The sequence below is a fragment of the Coturnix japonica genome, chromosome 1 (assembly GCF_001577835.2).
Source record: "Coturnix japonica isolate 7356 chromosome 1, Coturnix japonica 2.1, whole genome shotgun sequence".
Taxonomy (NCBI): Eukaryota; Metazoa; Chordata; class Aves; order Galliformes; family Phasianidae; genus Coturnix; species Coturnix japonica.
In genome coordinates, this window is record NC_029516.1 from 25474250 (window position 1) to 25488832 (window position 14583).

Here is a 14583-nt window from a genome sequence, read left to right on the forward strand (position 1 = left end):
ACTCATTAAACATACCAGCTTTATAAATACTTTGTGGTTATGGAGTTTGATTCTGCAAGTCAATGTCAAGGGAAAGCTTTTCACTGAGAATGCTCAGGTGGTGGAACACATGGCCCAGCAAGGTTGTGGAAGTCCTGTCCCTGGAGATGTTTAATGACAGGTTGGATGGGGCCCTGGGCAATCTGATCTACAAATTAGCAACTCTGTCTGTGGCAGGGGCAAAAATCTACCTGGGGGAGTATTGGTAAGATTTCTGTTAACTTCTCATCGCTATATTCCTGTACCATATGGTAGGATTCCAGCATAGTTCACTGAACATTAAGCAGAGATTGTAGTAACCAAGGTTTCTCATTTTTATTATGTATTTGACACCTTCTACCATGACTTATTTATCCCTCTTTTGTGTTTTGCTCTGAGACCCACACAGATAGAGCACCACTTATGCACTCCTGTTCATGAAGAAGTCAAATGTTATTCAAGGGTTATTATTATATTTAATAGTGAAGTACACATTTTACCAATTTTTCATATGCAGTACTGTTTTTGTACTCCCACCAGCTCCTTTGTTACAGTGCATTACAGCATTAAATGTAATTTCAGAGAATTGCAGTTATCCTATGCTTAATTGACTCCAGGACACAAAATTAATCATTTCACAGGCCATGTTCATTTTACTTCTCTCCATCTCTCTTGAATATAATTACATCTTTATATCTGATAGACTCATGATCCAATGATGAAATTAGAGATTAATTATTTTCTTTGATTTCTCTAAGATCAGATATGACACCATAGGACAGTGTTATAAGATCAAGGCAGATAATTACAAAACCTTGTACTGTTTGCTGCTTTCACTTTTGGATCATCAGTAGGCAGGGTACTCTGCCTTCATCTTAAGGCCGTGCTTCACAAATTGTAAAAAAATGTAGAGCCCCACTCTAGGGTCTGAAATACATTACTTGGCCACTTTCAGCCAATTCCATATGCAGTACACTCAGTTTCATCCAATGAGTAGGTGAGAGATGATGGTACAGCACAGTCTTGAGAAACACTCTGCTGACTGCGTGCATGAAATAGAGTAAGGAGTAAAAAAAAAAAAAACAAAAAAAAACCAAACAGGTTATAATACTCTGTTGTTTCAAAATTGTTTATTCTTGTAACTTTAATTAAAGTATAACTTTAATTTATATATTTAATCTAATTACAGTAATGATACAATTCTGTACAATATATTCTGTACAGTAAAATTCTGTATGATTATATTCTTATTAAGCCTAGTCTTAAAACAGCTGTTTTTGAAAAGTACATATATAGAATGTTAAACTTCCATATAAACATGCACATGCACTTATATTATTTTGTCAACATCAACAGTTGTGCTTGTCTCTGTGCAATTCTGAAGACTAGAAAATTCTTACTTTTCTAAGTATGTTAAGAATACTAAGTATTCTAAGTATTGACACTGCAACTGGAAAAAAAAGCCAAAAACAAACAAAAAAAAAACAACGATATTGCACCTTATTTCTAGCTAAGAAGATAATTTATATAGAGAAGCTGGTACAATTGTTCCTATATGCCCTGCTTGCTTTTCAACCCATCACCTTCTACTCTGCAACAAATATAGAAGCAAAGGAGGTCTTATTTTGTAGAATCATAGAATGGCCAGAGTTGGAAGAGATGTCAAGGATCAGCAGGTTCCAATCTCCCCTGCCACAGGCAGAGCCACCAACCTCCAGATGTGGTAATGGACCAGGCTGCCAGGGGCCCCATTCAACTTGGCCTTGAGCACCTCCAGAGATGGAGCCTCTCTGGGCAGCTTGTTCCAGCACCTCACCACTCTCTATGTGAAGAACTTTTTTTCTAGAACTTTCTTTTTCAGTAGGACAGAAGTAAGCTATTTTACAGGACATTAGAATATACAGGCTATGAATAAAAATGGAAGAACTAAAATAATTTACTTCGTTCAGGAAGTGACACACTGATGTGCATGATGAAAATCCTCATCTCAGAATCTGTGGGTCAATAAAAACCCATTTCTGAACCTGCGAACCCCCTTTCATGAATTCTGAATAATTCAAAAAGTGTTCTTCAAGATGAACTTCTTAAATATGAAAATGGCTGTGCCAATCTTGAGAATGTTACTGGATCATTACTGGACAGCTATTAAATAATACATTATACAGTAATAATATTCTTTTTCCCATAGCTTTGAAATAGGTATGCTGTGGTTTTCTTGAGTCTTTAAATCAAAAGCTAAGCTTGAAGGTGAGCTTGCTTTATAATTTTCAAATGATAGAAAATGGGATAATTTAAGCCACTGTGCTGCTATATTTTAAATTTCTTATTCATTCTATATAACCCTTTGCTCTTAATTCATCACCCAGCCTGACTGAATGACAAATTTGGTCCTCTGTCAGCAGCTTCTTATTTAGTAATATCTTTGCCAAGATCCCCATGCAGTAAATGACTGAAGTAAGAATAGAGAAATTTCCATTTAAAATGGAAATAGAAATAACAGTTATGTGTACACAACATCAAATTTATGTGTATATCTATGGTCCTTTCAGAACATGTATGTTTGTAGAAAACCTTTCACATGTAGCTGTGGAAGGTTTACATTTAAAAATGACTACCTCTGCTTATGATTTATATCTATTCCTCCCTAGCAGCCAAAGCTTCTGAGAATCATCTGCTTTTCTCATACAAATTTTAGGACTGTGTTCTGTAATACTGTACAGTTTTTTAAGTATTTGTCTAAAGATATTTTTCTCAACACATAAACAGTACCGCTGGTCTCAAAAAATAAACTTCAATGATACAGCTTCTTCAATACCATCCAGTGGCTCTCTTGCACATTTTGGCCCTGTTGGAAACTCCAGTGCAGACAAACACCACTCTCAGTTTTTCTGTCCTGTCCTCTCTGATGTACATTTAGCCATTTAACTTTATTGAACAGGTCTTCTCTCAAGCCTTTCTCATGGTTTGTTCATGCACATTTCCTGTGGATGCTTTTTCTTTACAAGGTTTACAGCCTGACGTCTTGGAAGCTATAAATCTTTTCCTGTGAACTGGTAAACAGAATTTTTTTCAAAAACAGGTACAATGTACCTGATTATTTACTAGAGCCCTAATGAGAAAGGAATGAATTCTCTGTCAGACAGTGGAAAACACATGTTTTTCTGCTCAGAACTTGTTAGGAAGCAGTATTTCGTACTCAACATGAATGTAGAGCCAGATAAATATGGAAGGAATGTGACAAGGGGCTTTTTAAATCTTGAAACAAATTTTGTAAAGGGTGTTACTACAAAGAACAACTCCTTCCTGTTCTTCTTGGGCTGCATATATTTCCTAGACTTTAGAAGAAGAGTTATGAGACAAAAGTCCTTTGAATACTTACACTGTTGATAAGAAGGTAAGATAGCTATGGATGAATCACTATGACAAGTGCTTTTCTTATTCACCTACTGGTGCAGTCTGTTTCCTTCTTTCTGAAGGAGCCTGTGTACCAGAGGCATATCTGATGTTTGAAGTGGTCTGGAGAGATTTTTAAAGACAGGCTCAAAACAAAGCGCATGGAGTTTTGTTTGTTTTTAAGAAAACTTACAGAATTAAACATAATTACTTGTACTCATTTTAACAACAGACTGAATAACTGCAAAAACTGGGACAGAAAATGATAAAAATATAGCTCAGGAAATATAAATCATATGTACTCTGGCATGAAAGTCAATAGTGATGAGGAAGATCTAAGGGTAAAAGAACCAGTATATTGAGTGGTAGTCAGTGAGACAGATGGATTTAAAATAGCTACATAGTTATACAAAGCAGTGAAATAACTATGGATTTCTACAGTAATATAAATGAGCAAATGAAGTGAATATCTATGTAACTGAACCATCTGATCGGGTGGCCATTATCTGTTGGAATAAAAAATGCTGAAGAAAGGTGCTATTGAATGTGAATATTTGAGTATGATTGACATAAATGCTAGAATAAAATTTCAACCTACAACAAAATGTACATTGTCTTTCAAGTAACCATCTGGACATCAAGATTCACATTATGCGTAAACTTTAAAGAATAATAATCAATAAATACTTATCCTGAATCATACAGTCATAACTCTTGCAGCAATAAGATTTGACTCCTGTGTTTTGTCCCCAAGTGTGGTGTTGCCCAAGGACATAAATTCTCCCTTTAGTCAGTCTTGCAAAGAACTGTAGTATTTTAAGTTTTCTGCCTCATCTTTTAGAATGCTTTTAATTCTCGGGAGTGGATGAAAACAGCTTGAAAATATAGGCAGAAGGTAACCTAAACATTCAGAAGTATATTTTCAAATGCAAAACTTTAGAAGTAAAACTTCTTTTTGTATCTCAATGTTTTAAAATATCTAGTTTCAGAAGATTTGTTGTATCTTCAAAATGGTTGTAATAAAATACTGGGAAGTGGTTCGTGTCGTGATTAACTTTATGTTACCAGCTAATCTGGAAGCAATTGAACTGTACATCTTTTTGGTCTCTACTTTTGTTCATTTGTTTGGTAACTTCTTGTGAAGAACCATCCTCTCTTGACTGAAACTTCCAGTTTTATTTCATTCTCTTTTATCATTGCCTCCAAAGTTTAGCTCAGCTCAGGTTCATTCCATGGCTTTATTTATGCTTTGGATTCTGATGAAAATGAAATTCAAAAACGAAGGCAAAATATTGATGCTTCTTCAATGCATTTTTGGGGCTGAAATATTGCCGAGTACCACTATGCTTGAAATTGGGCTCAGATGTGAAATGTGAAATGAAGAAGGTGGCTTATGTAACATACAGTTCTTATAAAATGGAGCAAGTTTAACAAAATTAATTTTATTTGAAGTCAGTACTTTAATCCTTCCTACATCTGGGATACTTTATTATGTATGTCTGAAGAGACCAACGTACAGAGTAATCATAAATGCTTCAAGCACTCAGAAAATTTCCTCTGTTTCTCCCACAACCATTCACAATCAAAGTTATTCAAATTATTTAAAACATATTTTCAACAGAAAGCACAAGGACTTCCTGAATATAGAAGCTTCTTATCAAAATAGAATCAAAGAAATAAAGGCTGGTGAAGAAACAAATATTGGTAGTTTTTAACATCAGAAGAAATGTGTTCTACTTCAGGCTGTCTCATATTGCCAGAAGTTCTGTAGCAGTGGTTGAAAACAAACTAAAAGAAAATTGTCACTTCTATACATAGCATTGCTAATGAAATATGTTCATTTTTTTTTCTTAGTGCATAAAATTCCTTTGAAGAGAAATGTAACTGTTTAATAAAAAATATCTTTTGCTCATAGTCAGCTATGTTTTATTTAAAAAATACGTCTCAGATTGGTGTTGAGCTTTTTTATTATTTCATGTTTCCAGATGAGGAAATTTCTATCTCTTGGAATTTTCAGTGTTGCAAGATGAATTTAATTTTATGTAGGGGAACTATTATTTTCCTGTTAAAATATCAAAATGCTTTTTAAAATACAACCACTGTGAAGCCTTTTTTAAAGAGTTTGTTTAGTACCCCTTTTAGTGTTATGCAAGTCAGGTCATTACAGAAATTGCAGTTTCTCATGCATTTTGTCCAGTACCCTAGAAATTACTAGAAATCTCACATGAGATTCAAATATCCCAAAATAATATAAAAATAGGAGAAGCCAGAGCAACCACAATATTGCAGTTTGTATCCTGAGCTGCATGAAGTGTGACCAGAAGTGATCCTTCCTTCCACTCCATCCTTATGACATCACCTGGAATACTGCATCCAGCTCTGGAGCCCTCAGCACAAGAAAGAGGTGGACCCGGTGCAGTGAGTCTAGAGGAAGGCCATGAGAATAATCAGACAGTGGTATCACCTCCCTATGAAGCAAGCCTGAGGTTGATGGGGTTGTTTAGACTGGGGAGTGCTCCATGGAGATTTTACTGCAGCCTTTCAGTATTTAAGTGAGGCTTATAATAAACATAGGGAGAGAATTTTTATTACAAAGACATTATAGCAGACTAAAGGGGGGGTACAAGGAAGCTGGAGAGGGACTCTTTATCAGTGAGCATATTGATAGGACTAGACTTTTGACAGTGTTTCCCATAAAATCCCCATAGGTAAGCATAGGAAAAGTGGATCAGTGTAAATGAGTGGGCAGTGAGATGGAAAGAGAACTGGTTGACTGGGAGAACTCCAAGGGTTGTGATCAGTGGCACAGAGCCTCATTGGAGGTTTGTAGCTAGCAGTTTTCTCTAGGGGCTGACACTGTGTTTTATCTTGCTTAACACTTTCATTAATGACCTGGATGAGTGAGGGTTTCAGTTTTGAACTTCCTAGTTTATATTCTTTGAGGATGAACATTAATTTCTTGTCTTAAGCACAAAAATAAATAAATTAATACAAATACTGGAACATGTACTCAGTTCATTGTTTCGAAATGGATTAGAATAAAACCCAGATTTCCAATCTATTCTAAGACTGTTTCTGTAACACAGTATTACAGAAAAATTTATTTTCTGTAACAGAAAAATGTGAGTTATTATTTTCATGTTGACTGTATGCTGTGGTTAGTTGTACAAGCAAGAAAAAGCAAACTATTATTTTATTACAGAAAAGTAAAATTCTAATATTATGAAAATCCATAATTTTTGAAAGTTTTCCAAAAAAGAATAGCATCCAAGTCATTACTAAAGAATGCCAGTTAATGGCCTTCATTGTTTGAAATTAGCCGCCTCCAGTTCTTTCCTAACAAGTAATGTGGGGACTTTTGTTTTCAGTGTGTGGTTCACCGCCCTTCTCATTCTCCATAATAACACTGGGAGTTTTCTTTTCTCAAAAGGGCTTTTGTTACCATTGCTGCATCAATCATTCTCATATTTCCAGTTCAGTTATTCAGGATCCTCAGGGCTCTATTGTTAATCTTCATTAATGCATTTCAGACTTTCATAACCAATTTAGTTTGAATTCTGAATAAATCAGCACTGCTTACAGAGGACATGCTCATTTCTCTTTCTGCATGTAACTGATTTAGACATTAAGAAGATCAGTTAGTCAGAATTCCTTGAAAATCTCGTCTCACTAGAGTAACATATGCATAATGAAAAGTGAAAAAATGTCTTAAATTTAGAAACTCAATTTACCCGGCTTTTTCATCCCTCTGAAGAGTTGTGTAAGGCGTTAACTACCTTAACTTAACTTGTCTTATGTACTCAGTAGGAGAAATCTTTTGCAAGTAATCAGTTTACTCAGGCTGTTTTTTATTTTTATTGTTTTTTCCTTTTCTCTCTTACAGGTGAGCTGATGCATAACCTTTGGTCTGTACATAGAGTAGGCAGGGCAGGACCTCACTAGTCAGGTCCTATTCCACTCCCAGGAGCTCTGCTCTGCCTGCACCCAGCCAGGGAATGAGGGCCATGGGCTGGGCTGGGATGAGGTGTTGGGCCATGGGCAGGATTGTGGAAACACTCCAGGGCAGAATGACCTGACCAAGAAAGCCTCTTAATGACCTCAGTATTTTGAGTCTTTAGGCCAAATTCTGTTTCCTTGATCATACTTATTATCATGACCCATAACAGTCTTAGTTCAGGCAATCTATGAAGGGAACAGAAAGCTCTGTTTTAAATTCCGCAATGAAAATAGAAGTTTCTATGTGAACAGCTCCAGATAACTTCAGGTGGAGGGTGAACACTGGTTCTCCATTAATTCTTGGAAGCTGATATCTTAAAGCCAAATTATTTGTGGCTTTTCTTTCATCTAAAGATAATGACTATGTAAGTTCCTTTAATAAGTTATGTTTGAAGATTTTCTTATCATTCTCCTTTTTTTCCCTCATGATGAACATGTGCTCTCTTTCCCTTTATATAAAGCTAAATGATGCACACTAAAAGAATATACTTTGTCTGTTCAATCAGGTCATAATTTTACCATTTACAGTAGATATAATAATTTAATATGTGTCATTTAGTTAATTTTCAGAGACTGGATGTTTAGGTCAGCAATGCATAAATCAGTGATGCTGTAAGAACTGCACAGAACTCAAGAGCTCATATTTCATATTCATTCCACAATCAAACACTCTTCAGTGTCCATTCAAGTTTTTGGTTTTTTATTTGCATTCATTGAATTTTTGCATAGATATAAACCTAACTGGTGAATAAATATATCACTGAATACAATAGAACGGAGAATATAAAGAAAGTGTCCTGAACAGACCCGCTGAGAAAAAATGTGGCTTCTGTCAGTTTCTTATACTGCAAAAACATCAGTGATGTGATCTTTTTGGGGACCACATAACAGCATTCCCTTCCTCCCAAGCAACAGTTGCCAGATCATCCTTAACTCTGTGTTTGAAGTCACCCCATTTCTTCCCTGGATTTAGAGTAATTGCTGTTCTCTTTCTTCTAAAGTAGCGAAAACTTCAGCAGTGACTGATTACAAAGAAATCTGGATTCTGAGGGCTGCCCTCAGGTTTCCTAATCTTTCCAAGAACTCTCTCTTTGGGGTTGGAACCTACTGTTTACATATCAGTTATTGAAATAACCTTCAGCAGCAGTATGTTTTTACCGATAGTATTCTTGTCTTGTGATAAGTAAAATATGGTCTTCCCTTACCTGCTAAGGAAGACCAACATGTTAAAAATTAATCTGAAACTTATGTTTATGAGGACCGGCTGCTGTTTTCACACTACTTTTAAGAGCCAGAACACTTGTAAGGGTGATGTAAGACTCTAGAATATGAAGATCTTATTGTTCAAAGTCATTGACACCTAATGTGTCAATGTGTATCTAACATATATGTCTGCAATATTATCTTGAAAGTGAGAATCTCATTCTCATCTGAGAACTAGAATGAGAAAGTGCTTCTAGGAATGTGGCAAAAATAAGCAAAAATAACTGACTTCCATTGTGACATACTCCATACAATGAATAATCTTTCATTAGCTTAGGATACGATTTCTGAAACACATTTCATTACAGGTCACTAGAAACTGACTGACTGGAAAGCTGCCTACAAGATAGACCATTTCAGCTGAACTTCCACATCTTCATGCATTGTGCAAACTATCTTACTCACAAGCAGAAGACATTAGAGATCCACCATTGCTCCATCAGCCTTAGTACAGAACATTCTATGTTCAAGTTTTAGGCATTACTCCTTGTCCTATCACAGAGGACTGAAAAGAACCTAGCCCCATCCATTTGCCTTCCATATCCCTTTAGGTATTTATAAACACTGATTAGATCCCCCCTTAGTCATCTTTTCCCCACACTGAACAGACACAGGTTACTCAGTCTTTCCTCATCTTTTCCTTTATCATCTTTTGTTGATTTATAACTTCAGATATCAGAAAATGAACAGAGTCTTTTTCAGTCACAAGTTTACAACAATGCATCTGCTGTGTCAGAACTGAAACTAAAGTTTCAGGTCAGCACATAGACTATCTTAAGTTTTTCTGTGTTTTATTCTTCAAAGCTGTTGCTGAAAGCATACAGAGCTTCCTATTCAGGCAGAAGAACAGACAGTGTCATCAAACTTTACTGCTAGCTGCATATTCACCTCAATGACTATGCCAATATAATAGCTGAAGCTGTTTCTTTGTAGTACTGAAAATTCACATATCACTCATCTTAATATAAAACTAAAAAAAAAAAAAAGTTCTGGTAACATGAGGCTACCAAAAGGACAATTAAGTGGTACATGGGAGACACTGAAGTAACAGAAAGATTCTAGGCCAGAAGCAAGATAAGCACAACAGACCTGAGATAGGCAAAATGCAGACAAAATGCTCTCAGATTTGATCATCACGACCCCCACTGGCTTCTCTACTGTCTGCACCTCAGGGTGACAAGAGCTTTGAAATCAATGTGCCCAGATTCTTTTTTTTCTGCTAATCCCCCAAAAGATCAGAGGGATTTAAAATTAAATACATCTAAATCAAATTAGGATATAAACAAGAATATATAATATGCTTGATAATGTCTTTAAAAAATGAATCATTTAGAATAGCTTCAGATCACAAAAAGAGCATTAGTTAATTTTTATCTCTTCTATTTCTATCTCTCTATGTAGGGCAACTAGAACAAAGTCCTGGCAAACAGTTCTTCCTTCTGATTGTTAAAAAAGTATTATGGTGCAATAACCAAATTTTTCAACATATGCATGATATGAAAAGTCCATTCACCATATAGAGCAGTAAGAAAGCACTTATCACACAAGATATCTGGAAAATTTTCAGCAACCTTGTGCTGATCAGTGAATAATCTGCTGTTCATCATCTGCCCTGAATTACATATATTTAGCTGCATTACATATATTTAGCTGATGAGTAGATATACAGAGGAAACTAGCAGGAACACCAGTAGTTGTATGTGCAGTTAACTCAGTGGAGGTCATGAAAAAGAGCCAGAAACTGCTCCAGGGAAAATGGGATTGTGTGTAACTATGGCTCAGTTCCGATTACTGTCTAGAGGAAGCTTCAGGAAGTTGAAGTCCTTGTCCCTGGTGCATTCCAGAGGTTGAAGACAGCTGTATAACACTGTCAATAGAAAATCATCTGAATCTGAATCACACCAAGAAAATAGTCCAAGTGGTGGAGATTTCCTTCTGCAGGGTAGGATGGTGCTGAAAAAAAAAAAAAAAAAGAACATTCATAGATTTGTATTTTAAAATACAGAAATAAGAGAGAAGAAGTGAATTATGAAGGGATAGAAGGCTTTAGCAAATGACAAGTGCTGATTTAGCTAATTCGATACAAAGACTAAAATACCTTCTGCAAAACACAGGTGAAAGTATAGATAGGTAATTACTACATTTCAGTTCCTATCCACATGGCTATAAAATGTGTGCAGTCAGTACCATGAAATTGGAAAATAAACTTATGTTCTAAATCAAAGAAATAGGCTTGGTCTAAACTCCACTATTTAGAAGACATGGTATCACAAACAATGTTAATGTGCTTTGACAGTGTTCACAACCATTAGAAAATTGAAGTCATAATGAAACTGCAGCTAACTTACAATCTTCTGGCCCTAGGATGTACGTTGTTGATGTGTGTATTTTGGAAGCCCCATCTGTTAGGAGCCAGGCTTTATATACTGAATAATTACTAAATTCCTCAGAGACCAGGTGGCAGGGCAAATTAATTTGGAAAGAAATAGAAAAGTCGGGGGGAGGGAGAAGAAAAATTGTAGAATAAATTAAATTCAGCATTTTCAGAATGTACTGAATGGGGACAGGAATAAAGAAAGGAAGAATATATGTGGTGAAATACAGAGGAGGAAGGCAGAAATGGAAAGGAGATTTTACATCAAGAAAAATTGATGGGGATATTTTCTGGGTTACAAGAAACAGGAATGTAAGGGAGAATTAAAAAAAAAAAGTGAAGATAATACCGTTAAAATGTCTATTTGAGTATATCCATACTCTCAATGATTACACTATCATATTCTTGTAAAATCAATTTGCAATGCCTTAAGTAAACCAAAACAAATTTAATCTTCCTTCCCGTGAATCTGTGAAAACTGCTGTAATGTCAAACAGGGAAGAGATGAGAAGAAAGGAAGCATATCAGAGGTTTCTTTTTCTTTTTTTTTTTTTTTAACTCCTCAGTTCAAGTGGCACATTCCTAGTTTTTCATACAGAAAGTACTCACAGAAAACTGGTGAGATAGATATAAACACCACAACTGATTCTTATTAATGCTGAAGCAAAAAATTTCTGGCAAGAACACAGGGAACCATACAGTTGCATTAAGGTTTCTTTAAAGAGCATCTGGTGCCACATATGGTTCTGCAGCCCTAGTCCTTGCATGCTTACAGTATTAGCAACAGATGAGACAGAGTAGTAAGGTTAAATTGATTTAATTTAAATTTTCATTCACGTAGTAGTCTGTTGGCTATATGTATAAAATAATTAGGCATATTGCTTAAATTGAAAGGTAAATCTTTAATATATTAATATAAATTATATATGTATATACAATCCTTGATATTGTTATATATATATATACATATATACACTACATGTATTACTCAGAATTAATTAATATTAGATTGCCTTGAACCCAAATACAAGCATAAATTGTGAAACCAGCAACAGTAAAAATGAGTTCATTAATATTGTGATGTTACAGAGAAATACAATATATACATATATACTAAGGTTATATTATTTTATCTATTTTATCTATGTGAGCATAGATAAAATTTTGGCCACCGAAAGGACAATTAAGTGGTGCATGGGAAGACACCAAAATAACAGATTCTAGGCCATAAGCAAGATAAGCACTACAGACTTGATATAGGCAAGACATCCTGCTGAATGCAGGCAAAATGCTCTCAGTCCTGATCATCATGACCCCTGGCTTCTATACTGCAGCAGCACCTCAGAGCTTTGAAATCAACTTGCCCAAATTCTTTTCTTTCTGCTAAGACTATCCCCCAAAAGATCAGAGGGATTTAAAACTCAATACATCTAAATCAAATTAGGATATAAACAAGAATGTATAATATTTTAAATAGAAAAATTTTGGAGTCACTTGTTTGGTTTTTTCCTAAATAAATAAATAAATAGATAATCCATATAAATATCTCTTCTTCAGCATTCTATTCCTGCAAGAAGGTGCTTGATGACAGCATCTGTTCCAGTTCAGCGTATCTCTGCATCACCACTGAGGGTGCAATCCTTCTAACCCCTGGTAAGGTTTCTTTCAGTCACATAAAGACAAGTTCTCTGCTCCTTTTCAGTACCACAGGACAAACTCGATTCACAGGCTCACATCTGTTTGCTCCAGCTCTTAAACCCTGCCAACCTTTGCCACTCCACACACCTGGGACTGTCCCTTAAGATGAGTCTCTGCTTTACAAACCAAGTATGCCCCTGTATACTCCAGTTTGGTCCAGGAAGGAAACAAATAGAGTTTGTAACAAAATTCAACTTTGGCTATACTTATTATGTAAAGAAATGCATGATTTTAAGGCACAAACTTTGTTTACATACATCTCCTCCTTTATAAGCCACAGCTGGGTTTAGGTGAATGTTGAGATGTGATAATCAGGCTGAGATTCCATAAACATAGAGAAGAGCAACAGGACCAGAGTTTCTGCTTTCTTCATGCCTGAGCTTCTTAGAGAAGAGATTATCAATACACATGAGTAAAACCAAAACAGATGTACCTTTTCAGACTTTTTATTTTTTATTTTTTTTTTATTTTTTTATTTTGCATACCATGCAGGTTTCTTCCAGTATGCTTGGTTTCCAGGACTTTTACTTGAAAACATATGCTGAAATTATTAGACTCCAGAAGCAGCATTGAGGCAATAGCAGAGGAGGAGAGATGATCTGGGAGAAGAAAGGGTAGCTTGGCTTTTTAGTTGCAGCTATTTTTCCATATATATTAAGTATGGAGAAGACTGGAATTATCTTTACATAAAGAAATAAGATTATATATACCATTGTGTACTGATAACAAGGAAACTGAAGTCATCACTTGGAGTATTTACAAGCATGCATGAAGAAAAATTTCATGACTGGCCATAATGATGATGAAGGTGAACTTATGAGAAATTTTCCTGAGTATATTTCCTAAATCATCATGGAATGAGTATATTTACAGCCAGTTCAGTGTTTGTTAAGATATTACTTAGATTCTAAGTGATTTTGTCTTGTACCTACTGTCAGAAGCAACAATTTTAAATATTCCTTACAGCTGGAACAACTTCAGAATCTTCTGTGTGGTGGTTGTGAACTCCTATTACAGATCTAGGTGAGAACTACTAACATCTTACCTCTGTGGATTCCAGAATTTCTGTAGCACTCAAGAAGTGAAATCGAGGGTGAAGATGAAACAGACTTTGTAGGCTCTGAGAGAAGCGCCAGATGGAACAAGCTTTCTTCATAATACCTGCTAGTTCAACAGAGAAACAGGGCAAGGGATTTTGCATCTTAGACAGAATTCCCTGTAAGCAGTTACAATGAACAAAGCTAAGAAATACTGCAAACTCACTCTGTCCACAGTTTACTTGTTTCAGATGTCTGAGAAATCAGACTGACTTGGAATACAGTTTCCCAAAAGTCCACAAATTTGCATACTTCAGTTCTACATTGTCTTTGTCCAACAAGAGCAATGACATGCTGTTAATGAATCTACAGAATGAGGAGTAATCCTTCACATGTTCTCATATTTAGCAGTTCTTATGGATCTAGCTTTACTGCTGTGTTAATATTACATGATACTTTGTTCTCTATATTATTTTGGAACTTTGCATGTTTACAGTTTGAGACAAAATTATGATCCTGTAATAACAGTTTGAGAGAACTAGACTTGTATATCACTACAAATTGCCAATCAAGTCAAAAGCTCTTGTTTTCTAAGTCTCATAAATATAGATGGCACTCCAGGATATAATAGAAAATTTGCTCTCCATACTTTTGGTGGATTAGTTTATAATGCTAATTTGTATGATTTTTGCAAAGTGGAAATATTAACTGAAACATAAAAATTAGTACTCAGTGTTTTGAAGCCAACTTTACTTAGATGAAATTAATACTAAATTAGCAGGTATTATAATACATCATTCTAAA